Source organism: Diadema antillarum, unplaced genomic scaffold (genome assembly GCF_040938485.1).
Source record: "Diadema antillarum isolate AM-2024a unplaced genomic scaffold, OU_Dant_1.0 scf00000201, whole genome shotgun sequence".
NCBI classification, from domain to species: domain Eukaryota; kingdom Metazoa; phylum Echinodermata; class Echinoidea; order Diadematoida; family Diadematidae; genus Diadema; species Diadema antillarum.
Genome location: NW_027271090.1, coordinates 2,732,442 through 2,754,090, shown reverse-complemented (window position 1 = coordinate 2,754,090; position 21,649 = coordinate 2,732,442). Strand labels below are relative to the sequence as shown.

The window sequence follows — 21,649 nt, the reverse complement described above, 5'->3', positions numbered from 1 at the left end:
GTTACGAGCATTATTACTCAATAGTAAAATATTCCCATTGAGTTTAGTAAGCGTTAGAAAATAACTATCGTAATTACTGGCCTTACAATTTCTGTTATCTTTACAAGCCGGCAGAAAATCGTAAATCTTATCAAAAATTTTTATTGTTTATTTCATAAGTTTCTTTGGTGACAAAGTTTGTTTGAAAATATACATCTCCTCTGACTTAGATTTTAAATCATTCTGTTGTGACAATTTTTTTCCCCTCCAGCTGGGCCGTGACACTGTCTAATGAAATTCAACAAATCACAAAGGGAGACTTTTTTCATCATTAGAATAACTTACACTGCCCGTAAAATATATACGCATCCAAAATATTTCAAAAATATGGGATTTAATGATACTTTGTTCACGAAACAAATGGAGAACTGCTCAACACCTCCGTCACATTTATAGAGTTGCTGATTTGTCATACTCTCCAAAGCTTACCAGTTCATACTTTTGTTTTTCTTTTTGGTACATCATGAATTTAACCACTTTCTGCATTGATCCGATTGTTTGGCATTCCTTATGAAAAGGAAACAGAAACTGGCCTACCTTATATAACAATTATGCATTGTTTCGATTCGGTATTCATGTATTCACACACATTATACTATGTAATGTAATTTCATTCATGTTTGAACATAGACAGCCTGGTATTCTAAGTTAGCATTATGCACTGAAGAAAAGAAATGTTAAAGAAACATTCATAAAGGTACTCAGTTTTCATAATTCAAGCTGCATTGCTTTCTACATATAAATGATAACATCAACAGGGAATTACGAAAATAAAGGCAGCTGCTCATACTGACAAAGACAACTAGGCCTAGATGTCAACACCCTGACTTCATCGGAATAAATTACACAAACACGGAATATAGATTGAGGTAACAGTCAGTTGAAGAATCGAGGCTCAATTGAGAAATATTAGTCTGAATAGTTATGTCTTCAAAGAAGTTGCTAAGAGTTCGTTTCTTTGTCGCCATCGATAATCATCGGGACATTCCATGTAGCCATGTTGAAAACAGCCACACACAAACGGCGCAGACAGCTGCGAAGGGCGAGAGGGTTGCGTGCGCGCCGTTTCCTGTCGGGCTTGTCGCGGGCTGCTCGGTCGAGAACGATGGGGCGAAAGGCCAATTCCCACAGCGCGGGAAGTTGTCGGGAGCGGGAGGAAGATCGGCGTCTGTTCCCACGTGGACCAACAGCCCCATTCCGATCTGTGAGTGAAAGCGAATAATATCAGAGTCAGAAGATCACAAAGTCATCGCACTTCACTTCAATTAACACACGAGGAGCCGACTTTGTTCATGCCGCAGATTTACCATTGTCAAGAATTGTGCATCGTCGAAATGTTGTTTTCATCATTAGAATATATAATTTCCATTAGAATCATCCCATAGTCACAATGAAAAAGAGAACATATGCAATTTGAATATATAAAATGTTGATAATCACAATGTAAGCAATAACAACAATCATTGCAATAATGGCCCACGTAAAATCCCCAATACCACTATCATGCTTTGGTATAAACTTTATGGGGTCATGAAAATCATCTTTACCCCTCTATCATAATAGTCCATTTTACATGATATTATGATACTGTCATTGCAACAATCACAGTTCTTTCCATTGTCAATGTTACACCAACCGGTGGTTTAATAAAAAAGTATGTCAATATACGTGAATTTTTATTTTAAGGATCAAGCAAAAAACTGCCTTTTTCGAAATACTACAATAATGATATACTCACTGCCACATGAAACTCGAGATGACAGTGGAAGAACCACCAGCCTGGGTTGTCTGCTACGAACTGGACGATGGTGTAACCACCGTCTGGAACGATGACGGTGTCTTTGATGGGAGGGCGGTCCAAATTTCTTACTATCAGACCTAAAGGATGATAATGTTTTGATACATCATACAAATAACAAATCACAGATTGCCGGAATAAAACTGCCTGATGAAAATGTCTATGGTATGTACAGCTGCTTTTATGATTCTCGCTGAGCATCGTTTGAATTCGGAAATAGAAATCAAGGTCAGGCTGCAATGTTAAGTTTTTACTGTTCAGCTAATGGTTACCGTTCATTTGTGTGTGTGTGTGTGTGTGTGTGTGAGTGTGAGTGTGTGTGTGTGCGTGTGTTTGTGTGTGATAAAAACACGTATAATAACGGGTCAGATAAGAGACTTCAGAATTCGACGGCGGCGCAGATGACTGGGATGCCTTTACTTCTCAAGCAGTCCTTGACTTCATGCGTCAAATAAGTATTATCACTATTTACAATCATTCATTTAAGTATTTTCTTAAATCGCGACAAGGATATGTGGGCGGACGGAGACCCGGAGAGATGCCTTCACCACATTTGTAAGCACGGCCATGATTAGTAATTAGAATGACAGCTATCATGATAAATGTGTGTATACTTTTATCCATCTGTGAGACTTTATGTGTCTTATTCTGGTTTGCTGGTTCGGTTTGCTTATGCATTTCTTGATAGTATCCCAAACATTGACGTTCTAATTAAATTGAATTGTATGATCACCTGCTTTGTCAAGCTCAATGACCTCCTCAATACTGATGCCAGTGCCGTTCAATCTGTCCTGGCCAACGACATGGAAGGAATAGCCGTGCATATGGAACGGGTGACTGGCATCAAACGTAACGCCCTCATCGATGAGAATCAGCTCCACTGTCTGTATGTTTTAAAAAAAAAGACATTAAACATCGAAATATCAGTCATGTCATTGTTTAAAGGCAGCCGATCGTCATCCCTTATGGTACGTAAACTCCGAACGACCGAAGTTTGTGCATGCAATTGCGCAATGCCAGACTCGGTGCTATATCCATAAACGTGTGGGACAATGCTGTCACTGAGACACGTGTGTGTGTGTGTGCGTGTGTGTGTACGCATCATATACAAACATTGTCACCGCGAGCTGCGGTGATTGGAGGAGAGAGGCCAGAAGACGCGTGGCTCTTTTGGCCTCTCTTCATGCGCATGCGCACTGAGAGTGTGCGTCCATTCGGAAGCTCTCGTGGCTCGCTCGGACAGCCATTTTGGATTAGGAGATTTGTAGCACAGAGCTCTTGTAGTCTAGCGTGTTGTTCGCTGACCCATTGAGCCAGCGCTTTTCTCATTCGGGGGTCACTACATTTTTGATACAGAATGGGGGAGGCAGCGTGCTGCGTTCGTCTCCGTGCCGCACAAACCACTCTCCACGATTGAGTGCCTTTAAGGGAAACGGATGCAGGATTTTAGAGGGCGCTGTTGAATGTACCCATCTACACTACACACATCTGCCATGTTCCGAACGTTCGAATAAAACCGATTAGTAACAATGATTCGTCTCCTGATTCGGCCACTGTCCCTGGCTTGTCCCTCCTTCTACATACGGATCCGGCAAAGACAAATGAGGTTTAAGGTTACTAAACTGAACGCGTTGCGCCATGTCAACATTATTATGTGGACTATGTACAGCCCATGTCGCTATACCCTCATCAACTTTTCAAGTGGATCGAAGAGTGGGTTGTAACCCCCAGGAAAACAGCCGATGTAGCTGAGTAAAAACGTAAATGTCAACTGGCATAACGATTGTTATAGGAAAGTCCATAAACTTGAGATGTTTTAGTTCAAGTATCTCATGTTTCTTTTGACGCAGACAGAAAAAAAGTATGACCTCATTTCGAAATTTTCAGCAACAACTTCTTTTACATTATTATCAATGATCAGGTCTTATTAGCCTCTTCAGTATTACCACTGTTCTACCAGAGTGCCCTCCCATTATTATTACCCCAGTGTTGCCAGGTGCCCGTTTATACAACTGGCCGAGAGGGACATGGTGGGTAAAAACATCTTGTCCAAGGACGTAAGTACTGGGCAGGAATCGAACTCGCGTCATCCAACTGGAAGTCAGGAGTCTTATCCACACTTTATGCCACAGCGCCCCCTCCTTTAGAACAAACAGACCGACCACAAGACAATCAAACATCCTTTCCGAAATCCTCACCACCTTACCTGCTCTCTACTCAAAACACACACACACACACACACACACACACACACAGACACACACAAACAGACAGGCAGTTAAGAGTCAAGAAAAAAGACAAAAAGACAGACAGACACGACATGCACGGTTACAGTTTGTTATTCCGAAGGTTCTTTAGTCCGAAGGTTTGTTATTCCGAAATTTCGTTATTCCGAAGGTTCGTTAATCAGAAAATGTAATATGGTTTGTTATTCCGAAGGTTCATTCATCCGAAAATGAAATAAGGTTCGTTATTCTGAAGTCTCGTTAATCCGAAAATGAAACAAAGCTCGTTATTTTGAAGGTCCGTTACGGACCCTATTTCATTTTCGGATCAACGAACCTTCGGAATAACGAACCCTATTTCATTTTCAGATTAACGATCGAACCTTAGGAATAACGAACCTTCGGAATAACGCCACAAAATGTTCGGATTAACGAACCCTTTTTTCATTTTCGGATAAACGAACCTCTAGGTATAGGGAATTTATGTGTTTCGGAATAACGAATCTTGGGAATAACGAACAGCACCCACATGCACAGTGGGGGGGGGGGGGGTGTCTTGCCATACCTTGTGTGAACTTAGACGTTGAAACTGCGCCATATTATGTAGAAGGTTATTGGTCTAAGGCCATCACTAGTTGCAGGATTCTATTTATATGCGCACATTCATCTCTCTTAATTCATAATTGTGTTTACAGTCAAAACAGCCTTCTTACCTGCAATAAAGAATTGACTGTCAACCTGTGTCAATAGCAAATCACTGTCATCGAGATAAGCCGTCCAGACCCGTCGTTTGCGGCCACAGTCCAAGATGGAGGTATACATGACTGTTCAAATAATTATGTTGAATGTGGACAATATCCCTGATTACACATCTTGACGCCCTCATTTATTACTACAATATTTGCGCAAATCCTCACCACTTATGTTATGATCATGATTATAGCCTTTAAAGGGGAAGCTCCATCGTTTCAGTGCGTATGAAGGTGAAAGCAATATCATAGCATAATTATGGATGGCAGCCGAAATCAGTATAACGAACGCTCCGTACCTGACCGAGCTGGACTGTGATGACATGGGTACACTCACAGTACTCCTCTGTGCACCTCTCGGCCATGTTCAGCACATCGCTCGCCTCACACAGATCTTCAGCAGGGATGTCAGCCGACTGTGTGAGGGGCGGGGCCGGAGCGAACTTAAACGACACGTGGTTTAGCTGGGGTGAATAGAGATGGTGCGTCGATGAAATGTCCTCGATGGGATACAGAATCGGGTCGTGGAAATTGTAATTGTTGACCTGCAGTAGAGTGAAATTTTCGATGGCGTGACAGAAATCACTATCATTGTTATTACCATTATCATCATTATCGTTATGTCATAATTATCCTTATCGTCATTTTCATTGTAATTGTCATTACTGTTATCTTCACTACTACTACTACTACTACTACAGTCTTATCATTGTCATAATCATTGTCATCATCATCATCATCATCAATGTTATAATCTTTTCTTTTTTCTTTTTCTTTTTTTTTGGGGGGAGGGGTAGGGATGTCGACCATAAACGTCATAACTCAAACACAAATATGAAATAAAAAGTAAATCTTACAAATATAACATACCCCATAGGTGCAGGGAATCGTCCCTATTTTTGCGTACTAACGATAGCAAAACTGCCAAATAGACTACAGCGTACATCTGACGTTATAGCTGATATTGTCATGCAACAACGATGTTTAAAGATCCAGATATATATTTTTGTTCGGGCTAGCGAGGCCAGGGCGTGGGCGGCTGTGACTATAAGGAGCATTCTCGTAATGATAAGCTGATATCTATAAAGGCCAGGAGATACATACGCGGTTCCAGTTGAAGTGGCATTGGGCCTATACTGAGTTCACTCTAGCTAGAAAAATTTATAGATAACAAATCTGAAATCAAGATCTTACGAACATCATTACAAGGTATCATCATTCCAGATATTGGTAACAAGATGGCGGACGAGATCTCCAAACTCAACGATAAGTTGACCGCTATGGAAATTCATGGCCGACGGAGTAACCTCCTATTCTACGGAGTAACGGAATCACCAAATGAGCAAATTGATCGGGTTCTTCACGATGTCTTCATTTATCTCGGGATCAGCGCGACCGATGCTGATGGCATCCAGCTAGCTAACTCTCATCGACTTCCTCGCCGCGACTCGGTTCCAACCAGGCCACTGGTGGCCCATCCCGCGACCCTCCCCCGAGAGCTATCATCGCCAGATTTGTGTTTATGCGCGACAGGAACCTTGTTCTCAACGCGTTCGATACACAGCAGCGTCAACCGCGGGCTAGCGATGACCTAGGAACCCCCAACCGCAGAATTACCGTGCGTACAGATCTACCGCCCAGTCTGAAAGCTCGGAGAGGTGAGCTTGCGAAGATTGCCTACGACCTCCGAAAGCAGAAAGGAGTCTCCACAAAAATACTACTCGCGGGAACCAAGGTTGTACTAAAATAGAAAGAAAAAGCTGCTACAGACTGGAATCTATACCATGAGTAATATCCTTTCACTTTTTGTTTTTCTTCTTCATCCATGTATTTAGTAGACCTAAATAAACTCTGCTACTACTGAAACCAGTTTCCTAATCTAATACGTGACAGTGTAATGGCAATTGTTTTATATTATTGGCTAGTCGAATAAAATGTAATCAAAGGTGATGATACATTTGTCATATTTACAGGAGCGAAAAGGGAAAAGAGCCGAATTACATTTTCTTACTGATATAGGCATCATATTTACTCATTTTGATGTTCTACCGACACATGTATCAATTCCTGTCGGAGAAGTAGACCAACTGCCATGTTGATTAGAAGCAGGGTTTTATAGCTGGTTTGGCGGCTGAGCTGCGACTCAGTGTATTGTGTGTGGGTCAGGAGGCTCTCCCCCGGGTAATATACGCAACGATTCACAAAAGCTTAATTATTTTACCCCTATCCTTGAGTGTGTTCATTTCCTCTTTTGCTTCTCTCATAGAGGAAAGACTGTTATAACATCTTCAAGATATTTTGTTCCTTTTTTTGGGGGGGGGGGAGGGGCAGACAACATTATATCGTAAGCTGGTACGTAAAACCAATGCTATGTTCTCCTTTTTTACTGTCACTATAAACACCAACAAGATATGTAACTAAATTCACTAAATGTTATCTGTTTATAAGAGTATGTCTTTCTTTAAAGGTTATTCTGGCATATGATTCAGATAAATGCATTATTTTTGTTATCAATAGGAGGATCATAAAACTACATTATGTATTTTTATAATATAGACAGTTATACTGCTGCCTGGTTTTTTTTTTCTCTCTCTCCACAACTTTCTCAGATGTGTTCTGATTTATAATGGTTGATTGGGGGGAACGCCACAGAATGGAGTGCATCTTTCTTTTAAATATACATACTGTATATTTTTTTCATGAATTCTGAAGTACTCACTCCATGCTTTACTACAAACTTACGGTATAATGCAAAAGGACCCTTTTTGAGGGGTTTTGGTATATTCATTTTCTATGATGCAGTGTACTTTACTTAATGAACCTTATCTTTAACTACACCAACTCAATTTTAAACTCAGTTCATGGACCAAGCTTAAGTCTGCAATTATTGTAAATTGTATCAGGGAGGGGAGGGTGGGTTGGCAGTCGATATCTCATGACTCTAAGAAATGTATAGTTTGACATTTTTTGTCACCTTATTATCACTTGTGATGACAGTGATGTGCTCTAAGATAGAGCCAGTGTTGTACATGCTTATTTTTCTTTTGTTTGTTTTTGCGTTTTTGTCTAAATGTTACATTTTCGTATTTATTAGCAATGCCAAGTGTGCATGTCTGCTCTTAGGGAAGGTCACATGTTCGCAATTCTTAATTGAACCTACAGAAATGTTATTCGCACCAGTTGAATCTATGTATCCACTGTATCCGTTGTATACATTGTTTCACGCGTTATCCAATCGAGTGACACATTCCATTCGTGTTTGCAGAACCCCAGTACTTTTTATTCGCTCACTCGCTATTTGCACTTCCGAATTCCATGCGTTGATGCTGGTGTATTTTTCCCCCGTTCTTACGTAAAACATGTTTTCCCAATGTCGGCAATAGCTACTCAGGTGCATACATGTCCCCAGGACAAATATTATACCGTGTCTTTTACCACCATGTATCTTGGTCAATGCCAATATGTCATGTTTAGTATTCCTGCTCATTTTGTCACATTTCTCAACGAAAATACTGTGGAAAATAGGATGATTTGCATAGAGTTTTATCCCAATGAATATGAATGATACTCTTGCAGATGTTCAGTTATCGGAAGGTGGAAGTTCCGTAACCACTACAAATAATGAGAACGATGATAATTTTGCTTCTAAAATGTTCTTAACTACAGAATCTGATGAATTAAAACTAGATTTTGATCTAAATGACATTCCAGCATATATGTTTTCTGCAAATTACTGCTCAGAAAAAGATCTCATTTCATCATCCCATTCTGACCCAAATCAACTTTTCATTTCTCATTTTAATATAAGGAGTTTAAACCAACATTTTGATCAATTTCTTCTATTCATTGATGAACTACGATTTACTCATGGTGTCATCGGCCTCAGTGAAACATGGTTACAGGAGAAGTCACCTTCCTCCTTGTTTCACATTGATCAATTTAAACTTATAACAAACAATAGATTATGTAAGAAAGGAGGTGGAGTTGGTTTTTATGTCACAGAAAATTTAAACCATCGGTTATTAGAGGAGTTCAGTTTTATGACAGAATTTTTTGAAAGTATTTTCATCGAGATAAAAGTACCAAATAAAGGAAATGTAATTGTCGGGGAAATTTACAGGCCACCAAATTCGAATTTAATTGAGTTCGTTGAATTACTCGATGGCATTTTGTTGAACCGGTATTTCAGAAATAAATCATGTTTTCTTATGGGTGATTTTAATTTAAATCTTTTAAACTACGATAACCATAATTGTCAAGAATTTCTCAATCAAATGCTGTCTAAGTCTTTCATTCCTCTTATAAGAAAACCTACAAGAATCACTGATATTTCTTCTACTTTAATCGATAATATATTTGTTAACAAGTTATCTTCTCCTATTTCACCTGGTATTGTGGTTACTGATATCTCTGATCATTTTCCTGTGTATGCACTTATTGGTAACGTTGACACTCTGACAGAAAGTGTGCACAACACTGCCGGTTTTCGTGTGATGTCAGACTCAAATATTAACAGGCTTAGAGAAAAGTTAAAACTCGTTGATTGGTCGATTGTTTATAATCAAAATGACGTAAACTTATCATTTGATATTTTCATAGATATTTTCATTACTCAGCTCAATACTGTTATCCCTTGTCGTAAATGTTTTAAATCAAATCATAAAAAAGTACCTCGGCAGCCATGGGTTACTAAATCACTTTTAAAATCCATTAATAAGAAAAATAAACTGTTTCGTAAATATCGTAAAGTACCCACTGTTATGAATAAGTCCCGATATACTCGGTATCGTAATATCCTTACTTCTTCATTACGGTTAGCCAAACGGATGTATTTCATGAATCAATTCGATAAATGCAAATATGATGTGAAGGGTACGTGGAGGGTGATAAATCAGGCGTTGAAATGTAATACTGACAATAATGCTCCTAGTTATGTTCAAGAGGATGATGTTCGTATTGACGACCCCATAGACATAGCTGAAGTTTTTAATGATTACTTTGTACACATTGGCCCAAATCTGGCTGATAAAATCCCTTCAGCGCACCAGGAATTTCACTCTTTTCTGGATAATAGGAATGTGGCATCTTTATTTTTTGTACCGATTGTTGAAGATGAAATAATAAAGATTGTTGATAGATTAAATAACAAAAAAAGTTCGGGATACGATGGAATCACAAATTTTTTGGTAAAGAACGTGATTCATGAAATAATTTCACCCCTTACTTTTATTTTGAATCAATCCTTATCTAGTGGTAAAGTTCCTCGTAAAATGAAAGTAGCCAGAGTTGTTCCCATTTTTAAAAAAGGGCGAAAAGATTTTGTTAGTAATTATCGTCCTATTTCCCTTTTAACTTCTTTTTCAAAGATACTCGAAAGACTTGTGTATAAACGTACCCTTAATTTTCTTCTTCAGTCAAAAATATTTACTGATTCTCAATTTGGATTTCGCAAAAAACACAGTACAACTCACGCATTACTCAAGTTTATTGATAAGATAGCTCATGCTATAGATGATGTATCTCATACTGTTGGTGTTTTTCTTGACTTTTCAAAGGCGTTTGATACAATAGATCATGATATTTTACTTTATAAATTAAATCATTACGGAATTCGGGGTAAGGCGCTAGAATGGTTTTCTGATTATCTGACAAATAGAAAACAATTTGTAAGTATCCACGGTCACGATTCCCAACCTAAGTTAATTTCTTGCGAGGTTCCTCAGGGTTCCCTGTTAGGTCCATTTCTTTTCATTTTGTATATCAACGATATTCAGAACTCATCTAAGATCCTTTCCTTCGTTTGTTTTGCAGACGATACAAATTTGTTCTTTTCTCATCCAAATCCTGATGAACTTATAAACATAATAAATGAAGAACTTGTTTCTGTTCAATCTTGGATTTTTGCAAACAAACTTTCCTTAAACCTTGAAAAAACTCATTATATTTTGTTTAGTAATTCCCCACCTGTACTACCTATTTCTGTCAAGATCAACAACATTGATTTGTCACAGGTCAACAGCACAAAATTCTTGGGTCTTTACATTGATAGTGATTTATCTTGGAGAACCCATGTTGGTTATGTAAGTAGAATTATTGCTAGAAATACAGGGGTTCTAAACAAACTTAGTTATTATTTTCCATGTAATATTCTACAGAGTATATATTCAACTTTGATATCTCCCTATCTTATTTATGGGATTCTGGCGTGGGGAAATGCTTCTAAAAATCTTATCGATTTGTTATTTATTGTGCAAAAACGCGCTATTAGAATTGTAAACCACGCTGGATACTTATCGCATACGAATGAACTTTTTATAAGCAATAAAATTTTGAAAATTCCTGAGTTATTTTCTTACAACGTTTGCCTGTTTATGTTTCAATTCTCAACTGGCCAATTACCAGATGCATTTTCCAAAATGTTCACAAGAAACTATACAGTTCATGATTATCCAACCCGCCAACGTTATGCGTATCACCTTCCACGTACCCGAACAATTTTTGCGAAAAAAACTATCATGTTCACTGGACCTAAGTACTGGAATGAACTCCCTACGGAACTTACAAGCTGCACCACTTTAACCTCATTCAAACGAAAATTAAAACAATATCTTTTGAGCAGCTACGGCATGCATATTGTATAGTACTTGTTGCTCAGTATTTCCTCCCTTGTCTATCTCATTTATCTTCTAGTAGTAGTCCGACGGGATCCTAACCATGTACATTATTATTCTTCGATCAGTCTGCCTGTTGCGCTCTCTAAGTTTTTATTGTTACACTCGATTGTTGGAATTCTTGCGCGTGGCAGCTGTCTGTTACCATGGTCACACGGCCTGCATGGTTTAGGACCCCGCTGGAATTTGACACCTGAGCTCCATTGTCCTTGTGTGTATATTTTATATTCACGACAAAATTCTTTTAGCCCACCTTCCATTTATGTATTTATGCCAATTGTTACGTCATCATCTATACCTCTACACCCACTTAAATCCTTACAATCTCAGTTGTTGTTCTCTCAATGTCCTTACTTGTAGTAGGTTATAGTTGCAACATGTGACCTTTCAGTGTTTTATTCTGTATTTTATATAGCAACATTTGATTTGATCTTGTTCGTTTTAATCGGATCCCCCAATTATAGTATGGTCTAAAAATATCTGTACTTATGCTTCCCCTAATCTGATTTTACCACGGGACCTGCGGCTCTATACAAGCTTGCTTTTACGCAGGCCCCATCATATTTTTTTCGCATTATGATCTCAGTTTAACTCGCATGTATACAGACCTTGTGTATACCAAGACAAACTTTTGAACATTCCGGTGAAGTTCTATTTTGAATTATGTTCTGTATAGATTTCGTATCAATTTATTTTATATTGTGATATATGTGAGAAATATGAAAATAAATTGAAATGAAATTGAAATGAAAGGTGTCTGGATGACAGGCACTGCTACAAATTACCATTTCACCTTCGAAAGAACCTTACCTTGTAGAAATCATACGCGATGTAATGAGTAACTTTGTTTTCTTGTGGTATGACATCGTTACCTAATGTTGGCGAAACGAAAAAAAGATGTACTAAGTATACGTTAAATGACAATTATTACAGATATAATACTATGACATTTTGAGACACCTACTGCGGGAATAGTAAAAAAAAAAGTGTAGTTCTAAATATCGTTTATCTTTGACCGCATATGCATACATGTTTGATGGTGTCACGTATTCAAAAATAAGAAAGTAAAAGACAGTAATAAAAGCACAGTTTTATTCCCCGTGCTTTCACATAAATAGGCACGAGAAAAAACTAAAATATAGTTTGAAAAGTAGTAGAAAATATGGGTCTTCTGCTAAAAGGACAACTTACAGAAGGTAACGTATCGCTGTCCGCCATTAATCGAAAAAGAAGATTAAAAAAGAAATATCCGGTGCGTAACTGCAGACACAGCTTGGGGCATTCCTTCAGAAAAAAAAAAGAAAACGGGTTAGCCAGACGTTCGTCATGTTCATTGATTTGTTTGCTTGTTTGTGAAGGAATACCTATCGAAATCACTTCGTCGATCGTATAGACGGTTTCCGACGCGGGTTCGTCGAATTCTTGTAAGATGATACCGCTTCTGTCGATATCTTCCGGTTCAGTTGGGTCACCGTCGGGGGCGCCCTCGTATCTTACTATTGCTAGTTCCTGGACATCACCTGCTCCCCCGAAACCTTTGACGCGAAGCCAGTAATTCCCCGTGTCCTCGTATGCTTCGAGAATGAAGTCAAACCTGAAAGCCATAATGATACTCATCATGAGATAAATTTTCAAATCCAATGTTTTCTGCGGCAATGCAGACTTTTGATTGTGTTTGTGTGTGTGTGTGGGGGGGGGGGGGGTGCGTATCTCTCACAGTCCCTTGATGAAGCGCATACCACAATGTTGATATTGAATTATACGATCTGATGGTTGAAAAAAGCAACAAAAACACTCACCAATACCTCTGAATGTTTGGACACACTCTAGCACTCTAGGTCACACTAGGTTAGTTTTTCATAAGACATGAGTTTTGTCTTGTTCACATCTTTATTCAGAAAGAGGAAGACGGAGAGAACACAAAAACAAAACAAGGATTTTGACAATGACGTTCCATTAGTTCATTGAAGTTATCATTGCACAAATATAGGCCCTATTGTCCTTGACAATTTTATCCTAAACTTCGCTGGACACAAAGTTTATCCTTGATATTTTCATCCTGAATTTCATGACTGTCTCCGTTGAAATGTTATTGTGACCAGGAGTCTCTTCGTGGTCATTACTACAGCGAGCATCGTCATCATCGTCACAATCATGACAGTCATCGTCAGCAGTACCATCCTCCTCCTCCTCCTCCTCCTAATCATCATCATCATCGTCACAGTCATGACAGTGATCATTATCATCATCATCATCATCATCGTCACAGTCATGACAGTGATCATTATCATCATCATCATCATCATCGTCACAGTCATGACAGTGATCATCATCATCATCATCATCACCATCATCATCATCATCATCAATATCATCATCACCATCATCATCATCACCGTCCAATCACCATCATGATCATCTTCATCAACATCATCATCATCATCATCATCATGTTATCATTATCCTTTCTCCACTCGTTGCTCTTAGCTAAAAAAAAAGAAGAAGAAGAAGACAAACTTATATGTTTTTTAACACTCACCTTTCACCACCGTAGACAAAAATTGCGTCGACATCGACAGGCTGGATGTCATGCCCGTCGCTGGCTATGATGGTCAGGTTGTGAGCGTCCACGCTGACTTTGAGGGGGGGCATTGGTAATGGCGTTACTGATGACCCGGAAGAGGTAACGATAACCCTAAAAAAAAAAAAAAACAGTGAACAGCCATCATTTAGTAGCAATGCAATTTACACTGAATAATTGTTGGCTTAGTTGTTGCTTCATTTTTGTTTTCTCCAGCTCAATGGTCAGAATAATAGCCATGCATTTGTTTGTTTTTGTTGTTTTTGTACATGTAACATACTCCCTTTGTCTAATTGCGTATAAGCTGTACGATGATATTTCTTAGAAGATAGAAACATATCACAGAGTAACTTTGAACTTACAATGATTTACCTGATCTCGCTTTGATTTAAATCCATTTTGAGAATGCCTTAAATCCTGATTACTTGTTAAGTGATCTATCTCTCTCTCTCTCTCTCTCTCCTTCCTTTTTCTTCCTGCATGACAGCAAATTGGTGTAGGGATTTTTCTATGATGTTTTTTCTTTTGTAATTCCTCCTTTTATGTATAACAGTATATCAATCATGATTTGTTGTATTACGTGTAGGAGGAATGCACCGTACAACCACTGCTTTTCAGCGTTCCTCCCCATTTCAAGCTGCATTTACATATACTGTAATATAATGGAATATAACTGGAATATTCTGTAAACTTATTTTTTATTATGTTTTGTGATGTAATTTTTGCGTATTCAATATCTGTAAAATACTGTTTCTGTTGGAAATAACAAATGTAATTGATTTCATGAATGAAGTATGATAGTATAATGATGGTATAAGAATTAGTTATTTTGGATAGGCGATCCGACTACCAAAAAAAAATACAATAACTGGTTCCTTATTTTGTCATTAAGTGGTCGAGAAGTTTAAGATGCTCGTGGAGGTGTATAGTGACGAATTTGTTATTTCTCTCTCTTTTCTCATTTAATCATCCCATACGTGTTTTTCTTTTCTCATCCCCATCATCATTATCATCTTCATCATTGTCACTCACTTCTCTTTTCATTCATCCTTCACGCACAGAAACCTCTTGTGTAACATTATATTGAATTGAATTCAAATTGAAAAGATTTCAAAATACAGTTACGTACTGTGTAAATGGATTTAAGACAGCAATCATGTTTTGAGTTAAAGACTTCAACTTCTGACAGTAATCATTATACAACTACGGAATTCGTTGAGAATTTCAGAAACTCGAAGAATTTTAGTTTGCTACATGTTAAATCTAGGAGTTTGAATAAGAACTTTGATTCTTTTGAAACCTTTCTTCATACTGTAGATGATTTTCGTTTTTCAGTTATTGGTATCACAGAAGCTTGGCTGCATTCTACTTCAGCAAATCTATTTAATTTAACAAATTATCATATGGTTAGAGCAGACCGTGAAGGAAGAAGAGGCGGAGGAGTAGCATTTTACATTCATGAAAACCTGCAATATAAAGTAAGAGCTGATATTTGTTTTGAAGAATGTGAAATATTATTTGTAGAAATAGAACGTTCCAAGAATAAAAATACGATTGTCGGTTTGATTTATAGACCCCCGAATACTCATAGTGAATTATTTTTGGAAGATTTGGAAAAATGCTTTGCAGCGTTTTCACGTGAAAATAAGCAGATATATCTAATGGGTGATTTTAATGTTAATTTGATATGTGATTATGACAAAGATAGAAACTCTGAAAAGTTCCTTCAATTGATGTATTCAAATGGATGTTATCCACATATAAACAAACCAACAAGAATTAATAATATTTGATCCACTTTGATAGATAATATTTTTTCTAATATTTCTGATAAAGAAATTGTTAGTGGTTTATTATATTTTGATATATCTGATCATCTTCCCATATTTGTTATATGTTATGATGAGTCTTTTGTTAAAAACTCATCCAAACCTGTAATGTATAGAAAGGAAACGCCTCAAAATATTTAATCATTTAAAGCAGATTTGGCATCTGAACAGTGGTTTGATGTTTACAGTGAGTTCGATGTGAACACCTCTTATGATAATTTTGATAGAAAAATACAATATTATTATGATAAGAATTGTCCATTGGTAAAGTTTAAAAAGAATAATAAACATGGGAAGAGGCCTTGGATAACAAAATCGATATTACGTTCAATACATACAAGAAATAGGCTTTATAAGATTTATATAAATGATCCTACTGATTCTAATTTGAGAAAATATAAGATATACCGAAATAGATTAACAACTGTGATAAGAGATTCACGAAAAGTATATTATTCTGATAAGTTGAGTCAAGTTAAGTCAAATATGAAGGCCACATGGAAAATTATAAATGATTTGGTTGGGAAGAAAGAACAACAATTACCAAAAACAGACTTTAAATTAAACGATTGTATTATTGATCAGGAAAATGTAGCAGATGCATTTAATTCTTTTTTTTGTTAATGTTGGTCCTAATCTGGCAAAAACAATTTGATGATGTAAATGAAGATTTTTTGAAATTTTTGACAGACCCTATTTCCTCATCGTTATTTTTAAACCCTACAAATCCCATAGAAATTATTAATATTACGAAAAAGTTGAATTCTAGTAAGGCAAGTGGATGTGACAGAATAAGCACGTTAGTACTCAAACAAATTATATATCAAATTGCTGATCCACTTACTCACATATTTAACCTTTCCATACAGTCTGGAAAATGTCCCAATTCTTTAAAAATTGCTAAGTTAAACCCAGTGTTTAAGAAAGATGATTCTTGCCAAATTAGTAATTATAGACCAATTTCTATTCTTCCTAGTATTTCCAAAATTCTTGAAAAAATGATATATGATAGGTTTTATAAATTTTTGCAAAATCATGCAGTTCTGAATTTACATCAATATGGTTTCCGAAAGAATTATTCTACAAATTTGGCTTTGGTCCAGTTGTATGATCAAATTACAAACGCAATGGCAAATAGAAAACATGTTATAGGAGTTTTTATGGATTTATCTAAGGCGTTTGATACGTTACAACATGATATTTTACTTAAAAAGTTACAGTTTTATGGTGTCCGCGGTGTTGCGCTCTCGTGGTTTAGGGATTATTTATCATGTAGACAGCAATATGTTATACATAATGACATGTCGTCAAATTTTTTACCGATAAAATGTGGTGTGCCCCAGGGCTCAATATTAGGTCCCCTTCTCTTTTTGTTATATATCAATGATATTGTTAATTCGTCGTCTATATTATCATTTATATTATATGCCGATGACACGAATATTCTTTATTCCCACGATAATATAGAAACGTTGGTATCTACACTTAATGCAGAGTTACCGAATGTTTCCAACTGGTTTAAGAATAATAAATTATCACTTAATATTGATAAAACAAATTATATGTATTTCAAGCATATGAAAACTCACACAGATGATCTTGTAAATAATATTAGGATTGATAATGTATTTCTTGAACGTAAAAGTTCTATTAAGTTTTTAGGTATTTTTATTGATGAAAACCTAACTTGGAATGATCATATACGTTATGTTACAACCTGTATTTCTAGAAATATAGGTGTTCTTTCAAAGATGAAAAGTTATCTTCCTGAACATACTCTTTTTATGCTTTACAATTCTTTAATCCTACCAAATATTATGTATTGTAATCTAGTGTGGGCTACAAGTTCAAAAACTAAACTCAACCCTATTTATTTACTACAAAAGAAAGCTATTCGCATCTGCACTGGATCACAATACTTAGCCCACACCAGTTCACTTTTTTATCAGTTAAAAACATTGAATATAATTACATTCTTTGCTTTTTATGTATAAGTATTTGAACAACTTACTTCCAAACATTTTTCACGATTTCTTTACACTGAATTATACCGTTCATTCATATCCCACTCGTAATTCGCAAAATTTTCATTTAGTAAATCCCAGATTATTAATTGCACAAAAATCTATAAGACACAATGGACCAAATCTTTGGAATACACTCCCAGATTATGTTAAATCGTGTAAAAATTTATATTCTTTCAAGGCTAGATTGAAAACTACATTACTGTCAGATTACAATCTATGAATATAGCATTTGAATATATATATTTTTTTTGTATGATCACATTTCTTTTCCTGTAAATTGGATTTAAAACTACGATAAATATACGCAATGTTTCTGTGTCTATCATTTCATTTCATTCCCATTATCTTCAGCATCACCACTATCACTTTCATCTTCATTATCACATTTTTCTTCATCACCCTGTCAACATCATCATACATCACCATCATCATCATCATCATCATTATCATATTTCACGTTACTCTTATTCGTACCTATGCACTATACATATATAAAAAACATAATGTATTTACAGTGTTTTATATTTTGTAGTATTTCTCCATTCCGCAAACAATATAATTTTTTTTGTGTATTATGTAGATAGGTCCCTGGGCTGCCACGTGCTCAAGCTTTTGCTTATAGTGGCAGTCCTTCTTCCGCATAATTTCTCAGATAATTATTTGGAAAATTGGTAATACGATTTATGATTTGTTAATGAAATTAATTTACACATCGATTTTCCTTCTTTGAATCATGTACTTGTAATCTGCTTACTGATATTCCATGTGATATTACTGAAAATAATTTTGATTTATGTATGAAATTGTGTTGGAAGAAAAATAAATAAATCAAACAAACAAACAAACAAGTATAGAATTGTTTTGTTTAGCGGTATGTTCGTATGACGGTGTATCGTGTCAGTTGCACTCCCATTGGGTCAGTAATTTTCATAACATTTGCCGCTAGTCAGCCTTCATATGTTTATTGTGTATTTGTGGGAATGTGTGTGTGTGTTTACCTGTTTGTGTGTGTGTGTGTGTGTGTTTGTGTGTGTGTATGTATGTGCGCGCGCGCGCGTGCATGAGAGAGATTCTTGAAAATGGGAACTTGGCATCCGGTTACCTGCTTCACGCGTAATGTCTCCCTAGCCGTAAACACAGTGGAGTTCGTCTCGGCATCGAAAAAGGGAGCGCGACGTCCTTTACCGTTGATCAAGATCGAGTCCGGCTTTCCGCTTCCGTCGTCGAAATGATGAGAAGCAAATTTGTCCAGAGTGGGGACGTCATGGATGAGGAGTTCGTGCTCGGGCAGGTCGTAGTCATAGAGCGAACTTTGTGGATCCGCCTGTGCGCGTTTAGAGAAATTTTGTGACATGGTTATATAGCAAATATTGAATATATATCAAAATGTCGTAGAAAAGTTTTGTTTGTTTTTACGACGTTTTCCATTTTGATTCTAAATTTTAGTTAAATTCTGGCTGAAACATTAAGTGCTTAGCCCATGATTATTCTCTTTCATTGGCAGTACTTTCGTGTATTAAAAAGTGTATATTTGGGATTTTCCTCCATCTCTGACGTAGAGGTGCATGTAGAGGTGTATTCTTACATCAATTTACTTAGTGTTGATGTGTACATCGGGAACTCTGCGTGATATTTGAAATAAGTGATAGCGATTTTCCGCCTCATTGAAATGTATAGCACAGAAAAGGGTGGGTGAAGACTTGCTGTGTTGCTTATCTTACCAGCTCAAGCTTGTAATAATACTATTATTTCTCTCAGCTGTTTTTGAATAGATGTAATCATTCGTCTCGAGAGCAGCATTCCACGACCCATGATAGCTGCCGCTACGGATCAGCTGACTGCCGCTAGTTAGATAGATAGATATGTAGATAGAAGAGGGCGATGCATAAGACCCATAAAAATAATTATAATGTGTATGAATGTGTTTGAAAAATGATAACATTTTATAGGACAAATTGACAAGGTATTAAACCTACGTAGTAGCTATATGAAGAAATGAAGCTTCTTCATCAACAATGATAACTTCACCTGAGCGGGTTCCCTCACGATCAGTGCTCCGAACATTCCGTCCGAACGATGCATTCCAGAGTGACCGTGCCACCAGTGAATACCGGATGTTCCGCCACCATCTCGTAAGTGAAGCTCGTGAACTCCGTTATCGGACACTGCGTTACCATGGAAACCCCATCCATGTAGGGCGTGTTCCTCTGGGGGAAACCGTGCCAGTGAATGCTTGCGCCCTCACCGTTTATCATGTGGTTGTAGACGTTAACCTCAATGGTGTCTCCTTTACATACCTGAATAATAGCAACGTGAACGCAAACAGTATTAATAAATGTGTGCTATCTATTCTAAAATGACAGACAAAAGTTAGGAACATACATTTCCGCTTCGTCTCACAGGAAATACGCATAACCTTCATCCACGCATTTGTACACCATAGTGCCCTTTATTGCAACGTATGCACACACACACACCACACGCATGCGCGCACACAAAATTATGTGATCTGCAATAATTTTCAGGACTGAAGGAGGCAGAATAAACAGGAAAAGAAAAAAAAAAGAAGAAGAAGAATGAGGAGGAGGAGGAGGACGAAGATATTCTTGGAATAATATAGTTCCCTATACGCACTGAAATTGGGATTTGCCTGAAATTATGCAGAGTGGTCCATTAATGCATTTCATACCTCAACAGCGGGTCCAGGAAACATCCTATTGACGACAGTGATCGGTCGATGAACGCCATTCAGTGGAATGCAGTGGGGTCGAGAGCAATCGGTCAGGTTGTAGGGACACCCGTAGCAGGCCTTGGACATGGCGTAGTACCACTCCAGACTGAAGTTATACCGGCAGTGCTTTGGTGCTGGCGGCCATTCACACTCCCTGACGCACTCGTGGTCCGCGGAAACAGCTGAAATTGATCAACCGGAGCAAAATTGGCCACATAATTGTCATAAATGCCAACTGACCATTACCTCTTTTAGAGGGAAGTGGTATCGACTGTCTTAAAGATAATTTTCAGCAGTCGAGTTGAATTTCCAACCTTTCCGTCCACATGGTTTTGATTCTTTCTTTTTTTTCAATCTAGCACAGGATACCATTGTAACGATAATTAACGACTTAAAGTCGCATGATTTTAAAAGCATTATATTTATGTCAAATATACTCTTAACAAAAACATTGGTGTTTTGATTATAAATTCTTATTATGCCCGAAAACAAAATAATTTGAATTGTTTTGATATAACATGGTCCAGATTCAAATTCTGACAACGGAGGAGAGAGGGGAAACACACTTGACTCGATTCACTGTTCTTGAAGGTGACCTTGGTTTTTTTTGTGTGTTTTTTTTAGAAGTAAGTTAGATCTCGCCACTAAATTTGTTATAGTCACATATCAAGGAGGTAACTTCGCCTAGTACTTGTCTTGTCATACATCAAATAGATTTTATGATTACGGAGTTGGGATAGGACTGTTTAAAGAACTGATTCGTCATTTTATTAATTCCAGCTTATTTCGCCCTACCCTGCGACGTCCATTCCAAATGATGACTAAATGACTAGACGTACCTAGCCGTACCAAGTCGCTCCAAGGCGCGGTGCGTGACGTCACAAGGAGGTCAACAATATCTACAATAGCGAACTGAATAAATATTATCATGAGTCCGTAATTGTTCTTTTTTTTTTTTTGGTTAAATCCTTTATTATAGCAGAAACGCTTACATCTCTA

General features: G+C 37.2%; 1 pseudogene; it reads right to left on the bottom strand.

Annotated features, from left to right (window-relative positions):
* Window positions 1-250: 250 nt before the first annotated feature.
* LOC139723829 (uncharacterized) lies at window positions 251-21,580 on the bottom strand (annotated as a pseudogene).
* Between the last annotated feature and the right edge of the window lie 69 nt (window positions 21,581-21,649).